This window comes from Amia ocellicauda, chromosome 14 (assembly GCF_036373705.1).
Source record: "Amia ocellicauda isolate fAmiCal2 chromosome 14, fAmiCal2.hap1, whole genome shotgun sequence".
Lineage (NCBI taxonomy): Eukaryota > Metazoa > Chordata > Actinopteri > Amiiformes > Amiidae > Amia > Amia ocellicauda.
Genome location: NC_089863.1, coordinates 35,332,639 through 35,352,912, shown reverse-complemented (window position 1 = coordinate 35,352,912; position 20,274 = coordinate 35,332,639). Strand labels below are relative to the sequence as shown.

The 20,274-nt window shown below is 42.7% G+C and overlaps 6 non-coding genes and 15 pseudogenes across 6 annotated transcripts; all 21 read right to left on the bottom strand.

Annotated features, from left to right (window-relative positions):
* Positions 1 to 91: 91 nt before the first annotated feature.
* On the bottom strand, positions 92 to 210 carry LOC136769646 (uncharacterized; annotated as a pseudogene).
* A 210-nt stretch (positions 211 to 420) lies between these two features.
* LOC136769402 (uncharacterized) lies at positions 421 to 539 on the bottom strand (annotated as a pseudogene).
* A 221-nt stretch (positions 540 to 760) lies between these two features.
* Positions 761 to 879, bottom strand: LOC136769560 (5S ribosomal RNA). The gene has a single exon (XR_010822281.1). It is a non-coding gene; the product is annotated as a 5S ribosomal RNA (ribosomal RNA).
* Positions 880 to 1,093: 214 nt separating this feature from the next.
* LOC136768871 (uncharacterized) lies at positions 1,094 to 1,212 on the bottom strand (annotated as a pseudogene).
* Positions 1,213 to 1,421: 209 nt separating this feature from the next.
* LOC136769548 (5S ribosomal RNA) lies at positions 1,422 to 1,540 on the bottom strand. The gene has a single exon (XR_010822280.1). It is a non-coding gene; the product is annotated as a 5S ribosomal RNA (ribosomal RNA).
* A 221-nt stretch (positions 1,541 to 1,761) lies between these two features.
* On the bottom strand, positions 1,762 to 1,880 carry LOC136769247 (5S ribosomal RNA). Its single transcript, XR_010822204.1, has one exon. It is a non-coding gene; the product is annotated as a 5S ribosomal RNA (ribosomal RNA).
* Positions 1,881 to 2,104: 224 nt separating this feature from the next.
* LOC136768916 (uncharacterized) lies at positions 2,105 to 2,223 on the bottom strand (annotated as a pseudogene).
* A 216-nt stretch (positions 2,224 to 2,439) lies between these two features.
* Positions 2,440 to 2,558, bottom strand: LOC136769531 (uncharacterized; annotated as a pseudogene).
* Positions 2,559 to 2,779: 221 nt separating this feature from the next.
* LOC136769236 (5S ribosomal RNA) lies at positions 2,780 to 2,898 on the bottom strand. Its single transcript, XR_010822193.1, has one exon. It is a non-coding gene; the product is annotated as a 5S ribosomal RNA (ribosomal RNA).
* Positions 2,899 to 3,128: 230 nt separating this feature from the next.
* LOC136768875 (uncharacterized) lies at positions 3,129 to 3,247 on the bottom strand (annotated as a pseudogene).
* Positions 3,248 to 3,457: 210 nt separating this feature from the next.
* On the bottom strand, positions 3,458 to 3,576 carry LOC136769655 (uncharacterized; annotated as a pseudogene).
* A 215-nt stretch (positions 3,577 to 3,791) lies between these two features.
* LOC136769660 (uncharacterized) lies at positions 3,792 to 3,910 on the bottom strand (annotated as a pseudogene).
* A 210-nt stretch (positions 3,911 to 4,120) lies between these two features.
* On the bottom strand, positions 4,121 to 4,239 carry LOC136769292 (5S ribosomal RNA). The gene has a single exon (XR_010822247.1). It is a non-coding gene; the product is annotated as a 5S ribosomal RNA (ribosomal RNA).
* A 211-nt stretch (positions 4,240 to 4,450) lies between these two features.
* On the bottom strand, positions 4,451 to 4,569 carry LOC136768880 (uncharacterized; annotated as a pseudogene).
* A 224-nt stretch (positions 4,570 to 4,793) lies between these two features.
* Positions 4,794 to 4,912, bottom strand: LOC136769638 (uncharacterized; annotated as a pseudogene).
* A 210-nt stretch (positions 4,913 to 5,122) lies between these two features.
* On the bottom strand, positions 5,123 to 5,241 carry LOC136769575 (uncharacterized; annotated as a pseudogene).
* Positions 5,242 to 5,461: 220 nt separating this feature from the next.
* On the bottom strand, positions 5,462 to 5,580 carry LOC136769037 (5S ribosomal RNA). Its single transcript, XR_010822062.1, has one exon. It is a non-coding gene; the product is annotated as a 5S ribosomal RNA (ribosomal RNA).
* A 224-nt stretch (positions 5,581 to 5,804) lies between these two features.
* LOC136768903 (uncharacterized) lies at positions 5,805 to 5,923 on the bottom strand (annotated as a pseudogene).
* Positions 5,924 to 6,133: 210 nt separating this feature from the next.
* On the bottom strand, positions 6,134 to 6,252 carry LOC136769008 (uncharacterized; annotated as a pseudogene).
* A 211-nt stretch (positions 6,253 to 6,463) lies between these two features.
* LOC136769539 (uncharacterized) lies at positions 6,464 to 6,582 on the bottom strand (annotated as a pseudogene).
* A 215-nt stretch (positions 6,583 to 6,797) lies between these two features.
* On the bottom strand, positions 6,798 to 6,916 carry LOC136769013 (uncharacterized; annotated as a pseudogene).
* Between the last annotated feature and the right edge of the window lie 13,358 nt (positions 6,917 to 20,274).

The following is a 20,274-nucleotide window of genomic DNA, read 5'->3' as shown; positions in this document are numbered from 1 at the left end:
AGCTGGATACGTGTACAATACTTCAATTATATCTCCTCCAGACAGAGAGAGAGTATTAAGAGCTACGATAAAGTTACCCAGGAGACGTAAAAGCTTGCAGCACTAGGTTTTTCCAGGAGGTCTCACATTCATGTACTGACCAGGTCCTGCCCCGTTTAGCTTCCGAGATCTGACGAGATCGGGCGCGTTCAGGATGGTGTGGCCGCAAGCCGAGATGCCTGGCTGCATGATGTCTCTTAAAGGCTGGCGGGTATTGACGGAACTGCCAGCAAAAAAAAAAAAGAAAAATAGAGGGAAATATACCAGTGCAGCAAAGGGTGTTGAAAGTAGCCGGGTACGTGTACAATTCTTCAATTATATCTCCTGGAGACAGAAAGAGAGTATTAAGAGCTACGATGAAGTTACCCAGGAGACGTAAAAAGCTTGCAGCACCTGGTATTTCTAGGAGGTCTCCCATCCAAGTACTGACCAGGCCCTGCCCCGTTTAGCTTCCGAAATCTGACGAGATTGGGCGCATTCAGGACGGTGTGGCCGCAAGCCGAGAGACCTGGCTGAATGATGACTCTTAAAGGTTGGCGGGTATTGACGGAATTTCCAGCAAAAAAAAAAAAAAAAAAAAATAGAAAAATGGAGGGAAAAATATCTGTGCAGGAAAGGGTGTTGAAAGTAGCTGGGTACGTGTACAATTCTTCAATTATATCTCCTGCAGACAGAAAGAGAGTATTAAGAGCTACGATGAAGTTACCCAGGAGACGTAAACAGCTTGCAGCACCTGGTATTTCTAGGAGGTCTCCCATCCAAGTACTGACCAGGCCCTGCCCCGTTTAGCTTCCGAGATCTGACGAGATCGGGCGCATTCAGGACGGTGTGGCCACAAGCCGAAAGGCCTGGCTGCATGATGTCTCTTAAAGGTTGGCGGGTATTGACGGAACTTCCAGCAAAAAAAAAAAAAAAAAGAAAAATGGATGGAAAAATATCAGTGCAGCAAAGGGTGTTGACAGTAGCTGGGTACGTGTACAATACTTCAATTATATCTCCTCCAGACAGATAGAGAGTATTAAGAGCTACGGTAAAGTTACCCAGGAGACGTAAAAACTAGCAGCACCAGGTACTTCCAGGAGGTCTCACATTCATGTACTGACCAGGTCCTGCCCCGTTTAGCTTCCGAGATCTGACGAGATCGGGCGCGTTCAGGATGGTGTGGCCGCAAGCCGAGATGCCTGGCTGCATGATGTCTCTTAAAGGCTGGCGGGTATTGACGGAACTGCCAGCAAAAAAAAAAAGAAAAATAGAGGGAAATATACCAGTGCAGCAAAGGGTGTTGAAAGTAGCCGGGTACGTGTACAATTCTTCAATTATATCTCCTGGAGACAGAAAGAGAGTATTAAGAGCTACGATGAAGTTACCCAGGAGACGTAAAAAGCTTGCAGCACCTGGTATTTCTAGGAGGTCTCCCATCCAAGTACTGACCAGGCCCTGCCCCGTTTAGCTTCCGAGATCTGACGAGATCGGGCGCATTCAGGACGGTGTGGCCACAAGCCGAAAGGCCTGGCTGCATGATGTCTCTTAAAGGTTGGCGGGTATTGACGGAACTTCCAGCAAAAAAAATAAAAATAAAAAATAGAAAAATGGAGGGAAAAATATCAGTGCAGGAAAGGGTGTTGAAAGTAGCCGGGTACGTGTACAATTCTTCAATTATATCTCCTGGAGACAGAAAGAGAGTATTAAGAGCTACGATGAAGTTACCCAGGAGACGTAAAAAGCTTGCAGCACCTGGTATTTCTAGGAGGTCTACCATCCAAGTACTGACCAGGCCCTGCCCCGTTTAGCTTCCGAGATCTGACGAGATCGGGCGCATTCAGGACGGTGTGGCCACAAGCCGAAAGGCCTGGCTGCATGATGTCTCTTAAAGGATGGCGGGTATTGACGGAACTTCCAGCAAAAAATAAAAATAAAAAAATAAAAAAGAAAAATGGATGGAAAAATATCAGTGCAGCAAAGGGTGTTGACAGTAGCTGGATACGTGTACAATACTTCAATTATATCTCCTGGAGACAGAAAGAGAGTATTAAGAGCTACGATGAAGTTACCCAGGAGACGTAAAAGCTTGCAGCACCTGGTATTTCCAGGAGGTCTCACATTCATGTACTGACCAGGCCCTGCCCCGTTTAGCTTCCGAAATCTGATATGATCGGGCGCATTCAGGACGGTGTGACTACAAGCCAAGAGGCCTGGCTGCATGATGTCTCTTAAAGGCTGGCGGATATTGACGGAACTTCCAGCAAAAAAATAAAATAAAAAGAAAAATGGAGGGAAAAATATCAGTGCAGCAAAGGGTGTTGAAAGTAGCCTAGTACGTGTACAATTCTTCAATTATATCTCCTGGAGACAGAAAGAGAGTATTAAGAGCTACGATGAAGTTACCCAGGAGACGTAAAAGGCTTGCAGCACCTGGTATTTCTAGGAGGTCTCCCATCCAAGTACTGACCAGGCCCTGCCCCGTTTAGCTTCCGAGATGTGACGAGATTGGGCGCATTCAGGACGGTGTGGCCGCAAGCCGAGAGGCCTGGCTGAATGATGTCTCTTAAAGGTTGGCGGGTATTGACGGAACTTCCAGCAAAAAAAAAAAAAAAAAAAAAAAAGAAAAATGGATGGAAAAATATCAGTGCAGCAAAGGGTGTTGACAGTAGCTGGGTACGTGTACAATTCTTCAATTAAATCTCCTGCAGACAGAAAGAGAGAATTAAGAGCTACGATAAAGTTACCCAGGACACGTAAAAGCTTGCAGCACCAGGTATTTCCAGGAGGTCTCCCATCCAAGTACTGACCAGGTCCTGCCCCGTTTAGCTTCCGAGATCTTACGCGATCGGGCGCGTTCAGGACGGTGTGGCCGCAAGCCGAGAGGCCTGGCTGCATGATGTCTCTTAAAGGTTGGCGGGTATTGACGGAACTTCCAGCAAAAAAAAAAAAAAAAAAAAAAAAAAAAAAAAAGAAAAATGGATGGAAAAATATCAGTGCAGCAAAGGGTGTTGACAGTAGCTGGGTACGTGTACAATACTTCAATTATATCTCCTCCAGACAGATAGAGAGTATTAAGAGCTACGATAAAGTTACCCAGGAGAGGTAAAAGCTAGCAGCACCAGGTACTTCCAGGAGGTCTCACATTCATGTACTGACCAGGTCCTGCCCCGTTTAGCTTCCGAGATCTGACGAGATCGGGCACGTTCAGGATGGTGTGGCCGCAAGCCGAGATGCCTGGCTGCATGATGTCTCTTAAAGGCTGGCGGGTATTGACGGAACTGCCAGCAAAAAAAATAAAGAAAAATAGAGGGAAATATACCAGTGCAGCAAAGGGTGTTGAAAGTAGCCGGGTACGTGTACAATTCTTCAATTATATCTCCTGGAGACAGAAAGAGAGTATTAAGAGCTACGATGAAGTTACACAGGAGACGTAAAAAGCTTGCAGCACCTGGTATTTCCAGGAGGTCACACATCCATGTACTGACCAGGCCCTGCCCCGTTTAGCTTCCGAAATCTGATATGATCGGGCGCATTCAGGACGGTGTGACTACAAGCCAAGAGGCCTGGCTGCATGATGTCTCTTAAAGGCTGGCGGATATTGACGGAACTTCCAGCAAAAAAATAAAATAAAAAGAAAAATGGAGGGAAAAATATCAGTGCAGCAAAGGGTGTTGAAAGTAGCCTAGTAGGTGTACAATTCTTCAATTAAATCTCCTCCAGACAGAGAGAGAGTATTAAGAGCTACGATAAAGTTACCCAGGAGACGTAAAAGCTTGCAGCACTAGGTATTTCCAGGAGGTCTCACATTCATGTACTGACCAGGTCCTGCCCCGTTTAGCTTCCGAGATCTGACGAGATCGGGCGCGTTCAGGATGGTGTGACCGCAAGCCGAGATGCCTGGCTGCATGATGTCTCTTAAAGGCTGGCGGGTATTGACGGAACTTCCAGCAAAAAAAAAAAAGAAAAATAGAGGGAAATATACCAGTGCAGCAAAGGGTGTTGTAAGTAGCCGGGTACGTGTACAATTCTTCAATTATATCTCCTGGAGACAGAAAGAGAGTATTAAGAGCTACGATGAAGTCACCCAGGAGACGTAAAAAGCTTGCAGCACCTGGTATTTCTAGGAGGTCTCCCATCCAAGTACTGACCAGGCCCTGCCCCGTTTAGCTTCCGAGATCTGACGAGATCGGGCGCATTCAGGACGGTGTGTCCACAAGCCGAAAGGCCTGGCTGCATGATGTCTCTTAAAGGTTGGCGGGTATTGACGGAACTTCCAGCAAAAAAAAAAAAAAGAAAAATGGATGGAAAAATATCAGTGCAGCAAAGGGTGTTGACAGTAGCTGGGTACGTGTACAATTCTTCAATTAAATCTCCTGCAGACAGAAAGAGAGAATTAAGAGCTACGATAAAGTTACCCAGGACACGTAAAAGCTTACAGCACCTGGTATTTAAAGGAGGTCTACCGTCCAAGTACTGACCAGGTCCTGCCCCGTTTAGCTTCCGAGATCTGACGAGATCGGGCACATTCAGGACGGTGTGGCCACAAGCCGAAAGGCCTGGCTGCATGATGTCTCTTAAAGGTTGGCGGGTATTGACGGAACTTCCAGCAAAAAAGAAAAAGAAAAAAAGAAAAAAGAAAAATGGATGGAAAAATATCAGTGCAGCAAAGGGTGTTGACAGTAGCTGGATACGTGTACAATACTTCAATTATATCTCCTCCAGAAAGAGAGAGAGTATTAAGAGATACGATAAAGTTACCCAGGACACGTAAAAGCTTGCAGCACTAGGTATTTCCAGGAGGTCTCACATTCATGTACTGACCAGGTCCTGCCCCGTTTAGCTTCCGAGATCTGACGAGATCGGGAGCGTTCAGGATGGTGTGGCCGCAAGCCGAGATGCCTGGCTGCATGATGTCTCTTAAAGGCTGGCGGGTATTGACGGAACTTCCAGCAAAAAAAAAAAAGAAAAATAGAGGGAAATATACCAGTGCAGCAAAGGGTGTTGAAAGTAGCCGGGTACGTGTACAATTCTTCAATTATATCTCCTGGAGACAGAAAGAGAGTATTAAGAGCTACGATGAAGTTACCCAGGAGACGTAAAAAGCTTGCAGCACCTGGTATTTCTAGGAGGTCTCCCATCCAAGTACTGACCAGACCCTGCCCCGTTCAGCTTCCGAGATCTTACGCGATCGGGCGCATTCAGGACGGTGTGGCCACAAGCCGAAAGGCCTGGCTGCATGATGTCTCTTAAAGGTTGGCGGGTATTGACGGAACTTCCAGCAAAAAAAAAAAAAAAAAAAATAGAAAAATGGAGGGAAAAATATCAGTGCAGGAAAGGGTGTTGAAAGTAGCCGGGTACGTGTACAATTCTTCAATTATATCTCCTGGAGACAGAAAGAGAGTATTAAGAGCTACGATGAAGTTACCCAGGAGACGTAAAAAGCTTGCAGCACCTGGTATTTCTAGGAGGTCTCCCATCCAAGTACTGACCAGGCCCTGCCCCGTTTAGCTTCCGAGATCTGACGAGATCGGGCGCGTTCAGGACGGTGTGGCCACAAGCCGAAAGGCCTGGCTGCATGATGTCTCTTAAAGGTTGGCGGGTATTGATGGAACTTCCAGCAAAAAATAAAAATAAAAAAATAAAAAAGAAAAATGGATGGAAAAATATCAGTGCAGCAAAGGGTGTTGACAGTAGCTGGATACGTGTACAATACTTCAATTATATCTCCTCCAGACAGAGAGAGAGTATTGAGAGCTACGATAAAGTTACCCAGGAGACGTAAAAGCTTGCAGCACTAGGTATTTCCAGGAGGTCTCACTTTCATGTACTGACCAGGTCCTGCCCCGTTTAGCTTCCGAGATCTGACGAGATCGGGCGCGTTCAGGATGGTGTGGCCGCAAGCCGAGATGCCTGGCTGCATGATGTCTCTTAAAGGCTGGCGGGTATTGACGGAACTGCCACCAAAAAAAAAAAAGAAAAATAGAGGGAAATATACCAGTGCAGCAAAGGGTGTTGAAAGTAGCCGGGTACGTGTACAATTCTTCAATTATGTCTTCTCCAGACAGAAAGAGAGTATTAAGAGCTACGATGAAGTTCCCCAGGAGACGTAAAAAGCTGGCAGCACCTGGTATTTCCAGGAGATCTCCCATCGAAGTACTGACCAGGCCCTGCCCCGTTTAGTTTCCGAGATCTGACGAGATCGGGCGCGTTCAGGACTTTGTGTCCGCAAGCCGAGAGGCCTGGCTGCATGATGTCTCTTAAAGGTTGGCGGGTATTGACGGAACTTCCAGCAAAAAAAAAAAAAAGAAAAATGGATGGAAAAATATCAGTGCAGCAAAGGGTGTTGAAAGTAGCCGGGTACATGTACAATTCTTCAATTATATCTCCTGCAGACTGAAAGAGAGTATTAAGAGCTACGATGAAGTTACCCAGGAGACGAAAAAGCTAGCAGCACCTGGTATTTCCAGGAGGTCTCCCATCAAAGTACTGACCAGGCCCTGCCCCGTTTAGCTTCCGAGATCTGACGAGATCGGACGCGTTCAGGCCGGTGTGGCCTCAAGCCAAGAGGCCTGGCTGCATGATGTCTCTTAAAGGCTGGAGGTTATTGACGGAACTTCCAGCAAAATAAAAAAGAAAAAAGAAAAATGGAGGGAAAAATATCAGTGCAGCAAAGGGTGTTGAAAGTAGCCGGGTATGTGTACAATTCTTCAATTATATCTCCTCCAGACAGAAAGAGAGTATTTAGAGCTACGATAAAGTTACCCAGGAGACGAAATAACTTGCAGCACCTGATATCTCCAGGAGGTCACCCATCCAAGTACTGACGAACCCTTGCCCCGTTTAGCTTCCGAGATCTGATGAGATTGGGCGCGTTCAGGACGGTGTGGCCGCAAGCCAAGAGGCCTGGCTGCATGATGTCTCTTAAAGGCTGACGGGTATTGACGGAACTTCCAGCAAAAAAAAAATGGATAAAGAAAAATGGAGGGAAAAATATCAGTGCAGCAATGGGTGTTGAAAGTAGCCGGGTACGTGTACAATACTTCAATTATATCTCCTCCAGACAGAAAGAGAGTATTAAGAGCTACGATGAACTCACCTAAAGGATTATTAGGAACACCATACTAATACTGTGTTTGACCCTCTTTCGCCTTCAGAACTGCTTTAATTCTACATGGCATTGATTCAACAAGGTGCTGAAAGCATTCTTTAGAAATGTTGGCCCATATTGATAGGATAGCATCTTGCAGTTGATGGAGATTTGTGGGATGCACATCCAGGGCACGAAGCTCCCGTTCCACCACATCCCAAAGATGCTCTATTGGGTTGAGATCTGGTGACTGTGGGGGCCAGTTTAGTACAGTGAACTCATTGTCATGTTCAAGAAACCAATTTGAAATGATTCGACCTTTGTGACATGGTGCATTATCCTGCTGGAAGTAGCCATCAGAGGATGGGTACATGGTGGTCAAAAAGGGATGGACATGGTCAGAAACAATGCTCAGGTAGGCCGTAGCATTTAAACGATGCCCAATTGGCACTAAGGGGCCTAAAGTGTGCCAAGAAGACATCCCCCACACCATTACACCACCACCACCAGCCTGCACAGTGGTAACAAGACATGATGGATCCATGTTCTCATTCTGTTTACGCCAAATTCTGACTCTACCATCTGAATGTCTCACCTCTTTTTCCTATTTGTAGTGGAGATGAGTGGTACCCGGTGGGGTCTTCTGCTGTTGTAGCCCATCCGCCTCAAGGTTGTACGTGTTGTGGCTTCACAAATGCTTTGCTGCATACCTCGGTTGTAGCGAGTGGTTATTTCAGTCAAAGTTGCTCTTCTATCAGCTTGAATCAGTCGGCCCATTCTCCTCTGACCTCTAGCATCAACAAGGCATTTTCGCCCACAGGACTGCCGCATACTGGATGTTTTTCCCTTTTCACACCATTCTTTGTAAACCCTAGAAATGGTTGTGCGTGAAAATCCCAGTAACTGAGCAGATTGTGAAATACTCAGACCGGCCCGTCTGGCACCAACAACCATGCCACGCTCAAAATTGCTTAAATCACCTTTCATTCCCATTCAGACATTCAGTTTGGAGTTCAGGAGATTGTCTTGACCAGGACCACACCCCTAAATGCATTGAAGCAACTGCCATGTGATTGGTTGATTAGATAATTGCATTAATGAGAAATTGAACAGGTGTTCCTAATAATCCTTTAGGTGAGTGTATATGTATGTATGTTTATGTATGTCCAATTGCTTTGACAATACAAATGAAATGAATTGAGAGAGAGAGAGAGAGAGAGAGGAATATGAGCTCCTAAAAAACATTTGTTTTTATACATAAGCGGATTTAATTTGTGATTTACAAATGAATATATAGCACTATAAACATACACAGAAGACATGGAATAGAAATTCAGAAGAAAAAGTATTCAAAAAATAATAATTTTAAGAGAAACACAAAAAGAAGAAAGCAGAGAGACAGTTCAGGAAGAAAAGTCAGAAAAGAAAAGCTGAAGACAAGAATTGGAGGTAAGAGACAAATAATTAAACAAAAAAATATGTATTAATAAAATAAATAAGCATTCTCAGTAGTTGACTCAGCCAATGAAAATGCAGAGCTCCGATTTGAATAGAGTGACAGTAGGAGAGAGCCCAACTGCCACTGAGACTGATAGAAATCTATCGAACAGCAGTCTGACTGCAGAGCTGCCTTTTGAAATCCGATACCCTGAAGACATTCGCTCTGCACAGGCTAAGAAGGACTACAAACAAGCTGTGATGAGAGCATCTCCTGAGACCCTCATCCTAGACTACACCGGTAAAGGAGAAAACAGGGTCAAGAACAATCTACTGTTCTACACCGCCTTTCACAAAACCCTGTGCCAGACATACCCCAATAACAACAAGAGGGGCATTAGCAGAGGCAGGCAGATCTCAGTGCTGGTAGAGAAAGACACAGACAGTGTGATGCTCACTTTTAATGTATACCACAACGGGACCATCATGGTGCAGGGCAGCGAGAGCAGCCTGGACCAATTAGCTCTCGGCTTCCACACCTCAAAGCAGCAGACTGAGGTAGAGAAACAAGAGCCAGAGCCGGCCACCCTGCAGTCTGCCCCCAGCCACACGGAGCCAGACAGTGCCCCATCTCCCACAGACTGCCCCCCTGTCTCCCCAAAACTCTCCAGCAACATTAAAACACTAAAGGAATGCCTATCAGTGCTGGAGCTGGAGTTTGCGGAGTTCAGGGAGCAGACCTTGAGCACCCTGGCCCAGACCTCCTTGTGCGATCAGCTCCGGGATGAGATGCACAGACTAAAGATGCAGCACAAGGCTGAGATCCATGAGCTGAGAGCAGCAGTGAGAGACCTGGAGGAGCAGAGCCAAACCCTGAGGACGGAGCTGCGCAGAGCGAGGGAGGAGCTGACCAGGACACCCCAGCACAGCCAGCTAAGGAGCCTGCAGAGCCAGCTGGAGGAGCTAAGAGAGGAGCTACACATCACTGGAGCACAGAGACTGCACTGCACTGACCCCACAACACCTCCAACCCCTGACGCACCCACTGATCCACCCACACTCCCCACCACTCCTGACACACCCACTATCACCAGACCTGCCACTAATACACAACCCCCTGAAACGCCACTCCCCCAAAACACACCCGCTGCCCCCACCACTCCCGACGCAAACCCGGAGTGGCAGGTCAACGCAGAGGTGGTCATTCTGAGCGAATCCAATGGGAAGTTCCTGGTTGAGAGGCGCCTCTTCCCTGGGCGAAAAGTGAAAAAGCTTTGGTGCTCCACAGCACAGAGAGCCCTGGAGCTGCTCTCCAAGAGGAGGCTTTGCCAAGTCAAACACATCCTCATCCACACCGGCACTAACGACCTGAGTGCCCGCAGGGGCGATGTGGCCTCAGCCCTGAGACAGGTAGCAACGAAAGCCACAGAGGAATTCCCAACTGCCAAAATTTCCATCTCCACACTGCTGCCCTGCACAGACGTGCCCCTGCACATCATCCAGGCCATCAACGCAGAAGTATCCCGAAGATGTGCCCTCCTCCCCAACGTCCACCTGGCACACCACTGAGACATCCAGCCACATCACCTGTATGACCACGTCCACCTCAACAAGACGGGTGTGAGGAAGGTCCGTTTTTAGTGTTTCTCTGAACACATCCAAGCTTACCTAGGCGCTACATATTATTTTCAATTACCCGTAATTCTGATCTGTATTTTGGCTTGTTAATAGAAGTTATTGAAGTTGGACTCCTAATTCAAAATAACCAATATGTATCTCAACGTAATTTACTGACAGACATCACTCTTTATCACTTTCACTTTTGAAGGAACTGCTTTGTATTCTGTGTATTGTTTTATTGTAGTGCTGCTTCCTTTCTTGGCCAGGTTTTACTTGCAAAAGTGATGTTATTCTCAATGTAAGCTCAAAGTCAAATAGTTTAAATAAGAAAACAATGTATTGAAATGAGAACATCATGAACCTGTGTAATTGTGCTGAAGGACAAGCACTGAAAGCAGAGAGAATTTTGTGTTTGGCATTGAATAGCCTTAAAGAAAACTATGCCGTTTTTGGAAACTTTCATATTTAAGTTGAATGTAGGCAAAAACATTCCAGTCACTCTGAAGAGAGAATACAGTTTACTGTTCGAATAAGTAGCCCCTGAATTGAAGATAAAAATCAAAAGTGCTGTTCGTAATTAGTTTACACTTTTACATCAGATGTCTTGTTTTTGCGTTCCAAATTGAGGAGTTGTGGCATATAATGTAAATGAAGTTACTTCACTAGTAGTGCGATTTCTACGTTGTGTATGTGTGTTTGTATATATGAACTCATACATTTTTTAAAGATTGTATTTGGAAAACAAATTCAGGTATAGCACGTGTCCCCCTTTTGAATGGGTTCTATATATAACATTTTAAAACGAATGGTTCTGTGTAGAACGCTATGTTTGGGGGTTCTTCATGTAACCCCTTTGAAGGGGTTCTACATAGAACCATAAAGGGATCCACCAGAGCGATTACTCGAGGAACCCTTTATGGTTCTGTGCAGAACAATTTCTTCTAAGAGTGTGGAGTGTCGCCACACAATTTCTCTCAGAGGGCTTTTGACCAATGGCAATCCAATCCTGAATGACGTCACCACTATCCTGTTGTACTTTATGGGAGAGATGTATTAAGTAGTTTATAATGAGAAGAATAACAATAATCACCTGTTTTTCATAGGTTTTGTATCCATGGTCTCCTTCATATTAGGAAAGGAAGTTGATCCATAGCCTACTCAGAGACAACTGAGAGTTGGTCTCTGAGCAGCAGCACAAAGGGGTCGAGTCTCTCAATGTCCGTGTGTTGGAGATATTCCACCATATTGGTCCCAGCCTTTAAAACAATGTTAAAGAAGATGTTAAAGATATTGTAGAAATATATTGCAGAAGAGCAGAACTACAATCACACTTTTTCAATGCTATTGCTGTTTTCTACCTCCCTGGTGAGGTACCAATGCGGGAAGTTTGAGAGAGTATTTCTAAAATGTGTATGATCCAATACACACAGTTATTTAAAAAGCTGACGTCTTGTACATGCTCACCAGAACCAAGCCTAATTAAATAACACATTTAATATTAAATAAGTACATGTGCAGTAGCCACTTGGACAATTACAGATCCCCAGGTCAAAACACAACAGAAAGACATGGAAGATCGTATTTTCAAATCACATCTGTGGCCCCCATAACTGTAATTTGGTATTAGTGGGTCAAAGGATTTATTTGGTTCAAGTGATAATAAGATCATATTTTGAAAACAAACACTACAGGATGTCATATTTAAAATGACTGTGAGTACCTTTCTTTAGTGACGGTTCTGAGGGGGGCAGGGATTAGTTGAGTGTGCTAATTGGAGCTGTGAAGTGTGCAGAGAAAATACAAATGTTTTCTTTTAATATGAAAACAAAGAACTTTTTTTTAACACCGACCTGGGATTGTGTTTCTTTCCAAGTTTCCTTATTGTTTCTGAGAAGAGACTGTTCACTTGCAAAGTGAACTGGACCCGTGTGACTCGCAGGTAAGGAGAGCCCGTGTTGAACTAAGATGGCTACAGTGAGTTTTCCTGGACAAAGCTCGGGCAAAGGATAGCGCAGAGTGCACCTGCACCTGAGATTGTGTTGAGAAGCTTTGTGATAAGAGCAGGTAAAGAGGGAAAAGAAACACAAGTATTTTCTTTGTTTGAAGAACACATTTTGTTTTAACTGAAACGGGACTACAACTTTTGAAAGGGAAATAGTTGCTAGTGCACTGTATTTTTATTGAGTTTATTAGAAGAAAAAAGCTTATATTTTGGACAGAACGAACTCATTTGGCATGCAACTAGCAGCAAACGATGTGAAGCAAACAAAACAGTTAGCAAGTTAGCAAGTTACAGTCTGTCCTAGGTCCTAGGTGCTTATGGTTGTTTATGGGTTCCCTTACCTTAGCCAGTGTCATGTACGGGTGTCCGTACCTTACTGGAGTGTTTGTTTTTATTATAATATATATACATAATATAATATATAATAATGTAATATTTCAGATAAATCGTCACAGTGAGTGACACCAGCATTATTGGTTTTTTGAGAAATAAAAAAACAGAATGTAGAGAAGAAAATGTTGGAAGGAAGTTGGGAGAAAGACTGGTCTCCGAAGGAGCACCGGGACTGGTGGAAGCAACAACAACCAGATAAGACAGAGAAAGGAATTGTGATATTGTGTCAGGTTGGTGAGAATCAAGAAAAGAAAATAACAGAAATGGAAGATCATCATAAACAGTAATGTGAATTGAGAGAAGAAGTTGTGAAAAATACGATAGAATTAATAGAACTACAAGGCAAATTAGAAGGGCAAGAAAAGTGGTCAGAAAAGGTGAAGGTGTAGGTGCGCGATGTGCTGCCGTGTTAGGAGCGCGTCGCGACACAGATCACTCCGAGGACGACAGGCCCGATTGGGATGATTTAGATCGCAAAGCATGGGAATATGAAAAAGGAGGTTTTGCTAGCGCTCCTCCCCCATATAATCCGGAATATAAATCAATCACTGATTTTGGTTATAATAATACATTGTATCCAGATCTGACCGCTCTGAAAACGGTCCCAGCTGCACCCATGCAAGTCAAAACTAGACAGAGTAAAGAGGAAGGTCAATCAATAGTCTATACGACTAAAACCCATGTCCCCTTCTCCCCAGGAGAAAAAGAAATGATATGGGCGTCCCTCCCAAAATTAAAACCAAACCAGGGTAACACAACTTTTTGGGATATTCTAGATGAAAAGATGGTTATTCACCTCCTTCACCCGCACGATGTACACATCATCGTGAAGGCTAAATGTCCGCCCAACATTTGGATACAGTTACTACGAGAATATCAGACCGGGGAGTGGGCTAATGTAGCCTCTACAGATGAGGAGGAAATAACAGAACTTTTTCACAATGGATCAAGAAAACTGAGATAGTGAAATAATGAAATAATCGAGTGGGATTATTTGACATTTTATTCTAAATAATCATAAGCTTAAATAATAAGTTATAAGGGCTGTTTGAGACACTGCAGGGTCAATAAAACATGCCACAGATCGGATATCTGAATTATCTTTAGATATCAATGTGTATGTGCTTTGTGTGTTTATGTATATGTATAGTTTGAAGGTGATATAAGGTAAATGTCTATGTTTTGGCAATCATTTTAGAATTATATTTAAAAATGTAACAACAGATTTATCATATTCATGAGGATCTTTGGCTCTATACAGAGTGCCTCAAGCATCAGAAATCAGAAAGAAAGACTATTATAAGAAAAGTAATCCAAAATATACATTGAATAAACAGATGGATAATAATAGTAATACATAAATAGTCATGGTGTCTCCACAAGAAGAACCAGAATTTGTTTGTTAAACATCATGTTATGGACAAGCTCTGTCAAAAGTCAAATTCAAGGAAACGAAAGGCTAGAAGAGAGCCTGGTGCAGCCCTGACAGCCTGTGAAAGCAGGAGAATGTAAACAGTCTGGTGACATGTTACAGTCTTTCAGAAAATGTTTGGTTATTGGTGCCTAGCATATAATACCTGAAATGAAAGTCAAAGTAGACCATGGTTTTAAGATGAGTGATGTAGGAAAAGGGTAAGATACCGCAGAAGTATAAGATTACAACTATAGAATAAGTAAGCTCAAGTAATATAAAATGCTTTACAGGAGAAAAGTAAGAATGGAAAGGGAGAGTAAAAGAGAAGGTGTCCTAGGATTATGGGAATCATTATTGAGATCAATGGCCTATTGGCTAATATTTTGTTAGGTACATATATGACTTCAATAAACGAATAATGGAGTGACATCTGTATAAATATAAATAAAACATATTGATAAAAAAACCTGAATACATTTCTTGTAAGAAATTAAGAATAGGAGAAAGAATAGCTGTTAGAATGCAGAGCAATGTTAACCAAAGTTGAAGAGGGTTTGAGTAAGTTGACGAGGGTCTGAGTAAGTTGATAAGGCTTGGGAAGCAGGAAAAGGTGAGTTTGATGTGTGTGAGACAAATGTGCTGCCACTTTTAGCACAGAGAGCTTCTGATGGTGATTGAATGAAACGTGGGAAAATAAATAAACTTGATGTAGGATAAATGAATAAATAATTGAATGAGATATGAGCCGCAGAGACCTCCCACATTGGAAAGTGGACTACAGCAGATAATCCTCTCCTCTCCCAGGGCAGGGTGATTAAGTGGGGACGCGTGTGAAGAGTGCAGGTGGACCCAGGTGAGTTGTGAAAGAAAGAAGAAACAAAAATAATAAGGCACGCGTGCAAACAATCAAAATAATACTAAGTGAATAACAAATTAAACAATAAAGTGAAAGATAATCAACACACAAAATAATGGCAATATAGAACCAAACAAAATACACAAGCCATATTGCATAAAGTGAAGTGAAATATAAATATAATAAGTAATGGTGATTAAGGAGCTAATTAACACCGTCCGTGACATTTACATTGGTTGGGTGTGTGTTTTATTGAAATACAAAATAATTCTATTTTTCCGAAGTGCTGAACTTTAATACAGTCTAGAAAGATTAATATTTTTTGTCTTGGGCTATATTATTATTACCATAGTTTTTCTATTGTATAAGTATCTTGGAGTAGAGGCATAGGTGGGCATGTGGGCAGAGGAGTAGGAAGGCCGGTCAAGCAAATAAGCTTGCTAAGGTACGCAGCAGCAGCAAGCAGCCCCCACATCCAGCCAGCCAGCCAGTCTGGCTGGCAGTGACTGAGTGGTTGACAGACGGCAAGCAACGGAATGTACGTGCTCTGTGATGTCATAGCAGTCAGCTGAGAGAGGCTCGTGATGTCATCGCTGAGCTGGCTGGCTGGCTGGCGGGCTGGCTGGCTCTGTGTGTGTGTGTGTTTGTGTGTGTGTCTGTTTTTCTGTTTGTCAGTCTGTCTGTCTGTCTCTCTCTCCCTCTCAATTCATTTGTATTGTCAAAAGCAATTGGACATACATACATTCATACATATATATATATATATACATACATACATACATGCTAGAAAGTCATTACTATGTTATCTTAAAGGCTAACTAAGCAGAACATATATCATTATCGAACAGAGTTCATAGGTCTATACATGGTATTAGGGAACAGGCACGTAGGTCATTCTGTTTGACATTGTCTCCAAGGTTCTCATTGTAAATAACAAAGAGAAATCAAACTACCTTATGGCCTCCTGACCTTCTAGCTTGACCTTATCTTTCTTAAGTATACAAGAGAGAAAAACAGTTGTGAGAAAAGAATTTCTAACTTTCCTTCCACACATACATACATACATACATACATACATACAAACCAGAGGCATGCAAAAAAATATAAAGAGGAAGAAAATGTTGTATAGCACATACAAAAGGGATGGTGATGAAACAAAATACATAGAATATGTTGAGCTGCAAAGAGATCTTAAGAGAGGGATCAGGAAAGCAAAGAGGGAAATAGAAAGAAACATAGCTCTTGGAGCTACAACCAATGCAATGAGCTTTTTTCAAAATTACAACAGCAAGCGGTCAATTAAGGAGGAGGTGAAACAGATAAAGGGCAAAAATGGAGGTATCTTGGAAAACGAACAAGATGTGGCAAATATTCTAAATGAGTATTTCACAGAGGTTTGTACAAAAGAAAAAACAGATGACATGCCACAGGTTGACAATCAATCCAGTCAAACCCTAAGAGAGATCAGGATAAATGAGGAGGAGGTACTAAAGGGACTAGCAGAATTAAAATCAAACAAATCACCTGGGCCAGATGGGATATTTCCAACAGTACTTAAAGAAATGAGGGAAATTATGTATAGGCCGTTAACTCGATTATTTCAAATGACACTTAGAACAGGGGATGTTCCCACTGACTGGAAGTCAGCAAATTTCATACCAATCCACAAGAAAGGGGACAAAACTGAGCCAGGAAATTACAGACCAATCAGTCTCACCTGCATCACCTGTAAAATGTTGGAAAAAATGATTAGACAGAAAATAGAGGAGCATCTCAATGAAAACCATATTCTTGGAGATAGTCAACATGGGTTTAGACGAGGCAGATCATGTCTTACTAACTTAATACATTTTTTTGAACATGGAACTGCAGCTGTAGATCACGTGAAAGCATATGATATGATATACTTAGATTTCCAAAAAGCTTTTGATAAGGTTCCACACCAAAGACTGATCCTCAAATTGGAAGCTTTAGGCATTCAGGGTCATGTAAGTAGATGGATTATGAACTGGTTGATGTATAGGAAACAGATTAGAGGAGTCACTTCTAACTGGAGTGAGGTTGTTAGTGGAGTTCCACAGGGATCAGTACTAGGGCCTTTGCTTTTTCTAATCTATATTAATGATCTGGACTCTGGGATACTTAGCAACCTTGTCAAATTTGCAGATGATACTAAAATAGGTGGCTTAGCAGATACAATCTTGGCAGCACATGCTATTCAGAGGAACTTAGATAAATTCAGTTGTGGGCTGACACCTGGCAAATGAAATTCAATGTGGACAAGTGCAAGGTAATACATGCAGGACACAAAAATGTCCACTATAATTACACTATGGGAGGTACAGATCTAGATGAAGTAATGCATGAGAAAGACCTAGGAATCTATGTGGATTCACTTTCTCCATCCAAACAATGTGAGGAAGCAATACAAAAGGCATACAGAATGCTAGGGTATATCGTCAAAAGTGTAGAATTTAAAACAAGGGAAGTAATGTTAAGACTGTACAATGCGCTAGACCTCATCTGGAATACTGTGTACAGTTCTGGGCACCACACTTCAAGAAGGATATTGCTGCTTTAGAGACAGTTCAGAGGAGAGCAACCAGACTTATTCCAGGTCTGAAGGGAAAGTCCTACTCGGAGAGACTGAGGGAACTGAACCTTTTCACCCTGGAACAGAGGAGATTACGTGGGGACTTGATCCAAGTCTTCAAAATCATGAAAGGTTCCTCAAACCAGAGGAGCTTTTCCAGATCAGCAGGGACACACGCACCAGGGGACAACAAATGGAAATTGGGCTTCAAGGCATTCAAGATGGAAAGTGGTAGAAGCTGAAAGTTTGGGAACATTTAAAAATAGACTGGATAGGATCCATGGATCACTTAGATATTAATGGACACCAAACGAGCATGATGGGTCGAATGGCCTCCTCTCGTTTGTAAACTTTCTTATGTTCTTATGTTCTTATGTTCTTATGAATGTTCCCTAAGCATGTTTCAAATGTTCCCTAATTTATGTTACAAATGTGCCTTAGCACCTCTCTCTCTCTCTCTCTCTCTCTCTCTGTCTCAATTCAGTGCATTTGTATTGTCAAAGCAATTGGACATGCATACATACATACATACATATATATGGAAAATAAACAATATGTGTACATCTCTGCATTAATGGTGCCCTAACAGATGTGCAAGTTACATGACAGACAGACAGACAGACACTCACACACACTTTCACACACACACACACACACACACACACTTTCACAGACAGACAGACAGACACACACACACACACACACACACACACACACACACTTGTATACCTGACACGTATAGAAGACTGGATAGGGAGATATAAATAGCAATGGGGAGACTCTTGTACTTGGTGTGGCTCTATCCATATAGTGGGGCCAGCAGCCACTTAGCAGGTGTAGCAATAGAAGCTCAGCCTGGGGAGACTGGATTTAGCATTTCCTCTCCATTTTGATAAGTATCCATAATCATTTCTGCAAAATACTTCTATGATACCTATGTATGTTTTTTACTTGTACTATATTATACTATCAAGTATCAGTGTACACATACAATGTGACCTGTTACATTAATACAGAGGCCACGGAAGGCCAGATCAGTAATAGCCACTGTCCCCTGATATTACACTTTTTTACAATCACTTTGGCACTCATTTCAGAACCTTGATGTCATTTTTCAAAACTCTAGACACAAAACTCACACCCGATGATCAAAATGCACATTTTTCAATTGCTTGGATACAATACACATCAACCTCAGATCATTTGTTCATTGAACTAAAATGATACAACTTAACGTCAAAGTATTACCATTTCAAAATGCAATTCACACATTACATCTGAGATCACTGTCTATTCATTTCATTACAAAGATCTAACTATCAATTGATACAGCTGCTCAAAATGATAAGTGACTGTTGCATTACTCTTAATTCATAGTTTTATGGAAACTGACGAACAGTATTCCATGTTTCGATCATGAAAGTTTCAGGATAATGAGATCCATTGACACCAATAACCGAGGAGCATGAACCAGTTGGACTACATTATCTATGGATGTAATATTTCATCATCATTCATCATCATGTAGCACTTTTCCACACCATGTTTTCAGTGTGGAAGGAAAGTTAGAAATTCTTTCTCTAATACCTGTTTTTCTCTCTTGTATACTTAAGAAAGATAAGGTCAAGCTAGAAGGTCAGGCCAGAAGGTAGTTTGATTTCTGCTTGTTATTTACGATGAGAATCTTGGAGACAATGTCAAACAGTATGATTGAAGTGCCTGCTCCCTAATCCATGTGTTGATCTATGAACTCTGTCCTATAATGATATAAATTCTGCTTAGCTAACTTTTAAGATAACATAGTAATGACTTTCTGATTATAACCAGCTCTTTGATTTTTGTGTATAAAAGCTCTGACTGTTAAAATGAAGGCAGAGCGACTTTGGGATCTTCTTGAGTCACTGTTCCTCTCCACGCTGCGTGTATTAAAGGCATTGCAACTAACGCTCCAACCTGGTTGAAGATGATTGTTCTTCCACATCAGATTTGACATTACTGTATGTATGCAGGCCCTTGTAATTGCTTTTCCAATACTGCCAACTGGTTATTGATGATTGATTTCACATTGTGGTACGAGTATCGAGTGAAATGAGTGCTATCCACCCGAGCAACACAGTGATAACATGGAGCCGGCAAGTCATCCAGGTCACAATAGAGGTCAAGCAGTGGGAGGAGGAAGACGTGGTGGTCAAAGGAATGGAAGGGGACATGCACCCCTTCTGAGAGGTGGTCGTGGGCCTCGTCATAGAGGAGGGCTTAGGCCTCACCAGAGAGGCAGCCATGGGCCTCATTTGAGAGGTGTTGGGGGAACGTGGTAGAGGACAAGGCCACGGACCAGACAGCGGCAGCAACAGCAAATAGTGTCCAGTGAAATCCGAGAAATAGTTGTAGAGCATGTTGTAAATCATGGCATGACCATGACTGAGGCAGCTACAATGATTCAATCAAACCTCAGAATCAACTCAGGATCAGCTGTGGCCTCAATCATCAGAAATTTCCGTACTGAGAAGCGGCAAGTCTTCAGCATGCACTAAACATTAGGCTACTCTCAATTGTCAAATGACTGTATACTGCATACCAATGTGTAGCACAGAGTATAGTGTGCCTTTTGAAAGAAATGCAGACAGAGTGAAGCAGCTGATGACTGAGTATGTTCAGGTATGTTCAGTTTCAAGATGCCTCTTGTGAAAAATGGTTGTGAGAACCTGAACCTGAACACAGGGCTGATGGAAATTTAGAAGTACAGTAATCAATCCTTTGTTTTGCTTTTTACACTAAGCCAGGTGAGGAACACTGCAGTTGACATTTTACTGTAGTTTTGTTCGTTTTTGTAGCTAATTATTTTTGCATG